The sequence below is a fragment of the Microtus ochrogaster genome, unplaced genomic scaffold (assembly GCF_000317375.1).
Source record: "Microtus ochrogaster isolate Prairie Vole_2 unplaced genomic scaffold, MicOch1.0 UNK92, whole genome shotgun sequence".
Lineage (NCBI taxonomy): Eukaryota > Metazoa > Chordata > Mammalia > Rodentia > Cricetidae > Microtus > Microtus ochrogaster.
In genome coordinates, this window is record NW_004949190.1 from 440,750 (window position 1) to 445,494 (window position 4,745).

The following is a 4,745-nucleotide window of genomic DNA, read 5'->3' on the forward strand; positions in this document are numbered from 1 at the left end:
CCGCTCCTCCAGCCTATAGCCGCTGAGATACCAGCCCATTGGGGCGTGGTCTCTCTCCCTTTATAAAAGCAGCCACTTCCCTCTCCTCTCTTTCTTCACTTCCTGCTCTGCTGGAGACTAGACTCCCTTCCTGGTTGCGCAGAGGTCTGTTGTCTGGGACTGTGATCTGTAAGTTTTTTCCCCTTTAAATAAATACCACCCTATTAATCATAATTCCAAACTTGTGTGGCATTGTTTGTGACTTACGCCTTCAAAGGATTGATGTTGGGCCGGAGATAGTGATGGGTATATATGGTCAAAATATGTTGTGTAACTATGAAATTTTCAAAAAATAAATCAATACTGTTAAAAACAAACTGGTATTGTAACAATATAAGGACAGACATACAGATCAATGTAAGAGAACTGATAGACAAAAACATTGATGATGCATTGATTTTGTTTATAAGCCTTCCAAATCACTTAGGGGAAACTCAATCTTGTCACATCCAGTGGTGCTAGGACATCTGGAAATCCACATCCAAAATAATAAAGGTGGGTCCTTACCTCTCATCAAATATGAACATTGACCCAACAGAGCCACAGTAACACAAATAATATAGTACTGGCACAAATATAGACACATAGACTAGTGAAAAAAATTTAAAGACCCAAACATGAGCACATTTAACTTCAGCCACTTAACATTTGACACAGACACCAAAAACATACCCTGGAGGAAAGAAAGCATCTTCAACAAGTAGTGCTGGGAAACTGGAGTCCACATGCAGAAGAATGAAACTAGACTCACGCCCATCATCTTGCACAAAATACCACTCCAAATAAACAAGGACCTAAATATGAAACCTGAAACTGTTATAAGAAAACATAGGCAGTATCCTACAAGATATAAGTGTAAGATAGGATAAGGGAGCAACCCCTGAGGGAACAGGCCTGAGTCAGAGACCTCTGCTGGAATGAGCCCAAGCCAGGAACCTCTGTGGGAGCAGGCCCAGGCCAGGGATATCTGTGGGAACAGCCCTAAGCCAGTGACCTCCACCCAGAGCAGGCCTGAGTCAGCAACCTCAGCTGGAGCAGGCTTGAACCAGTGATCTCCAACAGATCATGCCTGAGGCAATGACCTCCACAGGAGCAGGTACAAGGAAGCCACTGCTGAAGGAGCAGCCAATTCAGAGACCTCTGCTTGATTGGGTGTGAGCCAGCAGCCACTGAGGGAGCATGCCCAAGCCAGTTACCTCCACCAGAGTAGTCCTGAGCCAATGGTTTCCTCTGAAGCAGGCCTGAAACTCTGCCAGAGCAGACCCAAAGCAACCTCAGCAGGAGCAGCCACAAACAAGCAAACTCCATGGGAACAGTCCCCAAAGACCCACAGGATTGCAGAACAATCCCCCAGGAGTGCTGAGCAACCTCCAGGAACACTGAAAAATCTCCAGGGTAACTGGAAACATGGCCCTGACTGCACCATGAGGAGAAAACATCTGAGTCTTGGATGCACTGGCACCTGGAAGATTGATTACCAGAGACACAGCTCCAACTACACCAATCAGAGGAAAAGATGGGTAGACAAGTTAAAAACACACTCAACGGCGCAAAGAGCAACACAACACCAACAAAATCTAGTGCCCCCAAAACAGTAAGACTTGAAGATTCCAATATAGATGATGCAGAAGAAAATGACCTAAGAAATAAATTTAGGAAAATGTTTGAGACCCTCAAAGAGGAAATAAAAATTCTCTCAAAGAAATGGAGGAAAAGACAAACAAAAAATTGGTAGAAATCAACAAATCCCTTAAAGAAAATCAAGAAAAAGCAATGAAATAGATGAAAGAAAGGATTCAAAATTTGAAAACCCAATAGAGACAATAAAGAGAACACAAAATTAGGGAACTATAGAAATGGAAATTATGAGAGAATGATCAAAAATCACAAATGCAATTTCAAGAACAGAAGATCCAATAGAGGAAATAGACTCATAGGTCAAAGAAAGCATTAAACCTAACAAAAGCTTAACACAAAATATCCAGAAAATATGGGACACCATGAAAAGACCAAACCAATAATGGTAGGGATAAAGGAAGGAGAAGTCCAACTAAAAAGCACAGAAAATATATTCATCAAAATCATAGAAGAAAACTTTTCCAACCTAAAGAAAGATACACATGTGAAGACACAGAAGCTTATAGAACACCAAGTACAATTGATTTTCAAAAAAAGTACTCTTACCACATATTAATAAAGACACTAAACATACAGAATTAGAAAGAATATTAAAAGCTGCAAAGGAAAAAAGGCCAAATTACTTATAAAGGTAAACCTATCAGAATTACACCTGACTTCTCAATGAAAACAATGAAAGCAAGAAGGTCCTGATCAAGTGTTATACCGACATTAAGAGACCATGGTTGCCAGCCAAGACTACTATATTCAGCAAAACTTTCAATCATCATAGACAGACAAAACAAGATATTCCATGACAGAACCAGATTTACCCAATACCTAGCCACAAACCCAGCCCTATACAAAGTACTAAGAGGAAAACTCCAACCCAAGGAAATTGTCTATATCCACAAAAACACAGATAATAGATGATCTCACAGCAGCAACTCTCAAAGACGCGTAACACACACACACACAATAACATCACCACCAACAAAAAAACTAAAATAACATAAACTAGCATTCACAGGCCATTAATATCCTTAATATAAATGAACTCAACTCACATGTAAAAAGACACGGGCTAACAAATTGGATATGAGAACAGAATCCATCCTTCTGCTGCATACAATAAACACACCTCAACCTAAAAGACATACATTGCCTCAGAGTAAAGGGTTGGGAAAAATTTTCCAATCAAATGGACCTAAGAACCAAGCTGGTGTAGCTATCTTAATAGCTAACAAAACAGACTTCAAACTAAAATCAATCAAAAGAGACCAAGAAGGAATTTCATAATAGTCACAGGAAATATCCATCAAGAGGAAATCTCAATACTGAACATCTAATGCCCCAAATACAAGGGCACCCTCATATGTAAAGGAAACACTACTAAAGCTTAAAACACACATTAAACCCTACACACTAATAGTGGGAGACTTTAACACCCCACTCTCACCACAGACAGTTCTGTCAGACAGAAACTTAACTGAGAAGTAAGGGAACTAGCAGATGTTATGACTCAAATGGACTTAACAGACATCTATAGAACATTCCATCCAAACATAAAAGAATATACCTTCTTCTCAGCATCCCATGGACCCTTCTCAAAAATTGACCACTTACTAGGTTACAAAGCAAACCTCAGCAGATACAAAAAATTGAAATAGCCACATGTATCATGTCGGATCACCATGGTGTAAAATTAGAATTCAACAGCAACACTAACTTCAGAAAGCCCACAATCACATGGAAATTAAACAATGCTCACCCTAATCACCAATAAGTCAAGGAACAAATAAATGAAAAAAGTTAAAGATTTCCTAAAATTCAATGAAAACAACAACACAACATACCCAAATCTATAAGACACAATGAAAACAGTGCTAAGAGGGAAGATTATAGTTCTAAATGCTAGAAATAAATAAATAAATAAATAAATAAACAAATAAATAAATAAATAAATAAGCTAGAAAAATCCCACACTAGTGAATTAACAGAACACCTAAAAACTCTAGTACAAAAAGAAGCAAACGCACCCAGGAGGACTAGACACCAGGAAATAATCAAATTTCTCACTGAAATCAACAAAATAGAAACAAAGAAAACAATACAAAGAATTAATGAGAGAAAAAGTTGATTCTTTGAGAAAATCAAGAAAATAGATATACCTTTATCCAAACTAACCAGAAGGCAGAGAGAAAATAGCCAAATTAACAAAATCAGAAATGAAAAGGAGGACATAAAAACAGACACAAAGGAAATCCAAAGAATCATTAGGTCATACTCTGAAAACCTATACTCCATAAAATTGGAAAACTTAAAGGAAGTGGACAATTTTCTGGATAAGTGTAAGATAGAGCTTCCTAAATAGAACCCCATTTACCCAAAAATTAAGGTCAGCAATTAAAAAGTGTAACTTCATATAACTCAAAACTGTTCAATGACCTACATGTAAGAGCTAAAGATATACATTTTCTGAGACACAGATATATATCTTGCCATTGCATTTAGAAATAGTTTCTTAGGTAAGATGGTCATAGCATCAGAAATGAGAAAAAAGAAACAACATAAAGTTGAAAATGTGTACCTTAAGAACACTATCAACAGAGGTGTACAGAAATGACGTAGAATGGGAATAAGTATTGAAAACAACATATTAAAATCAATTAAAATGAAAAAATCATGTACAAAATAAGAGAAAACAACATATTGACAAAGGGCTTGTAACTCATACATGTTGGAACAATTATTGAAACTCAGCAGCAAAAGGCGAGCCCCTCAATTAGATAAGAGACTCAGAAATTTAGATTTCTCCAACGATATACAAATGGTCAAGCACATAAAAGATGTTTCCCAGCACTTGGGAGGCAGAGGCAGGCAGATCTCTGTGAGTTCAAGGCCAGCCTGGTCTACAAGAGCTAGTTCCAGGACAGGTTCCAAAGCTACAGAGAAACGCTGTCTCAAAAAAACTAAAAAATAAAAAAATGAAAATAAATAAAGATAAAATAAAAAATAAAAAGATGTTTTATCTTATTGCTTGTTATTGCCATGCAAATCCAAGTCATAAAGTGATATGACTGCACAGT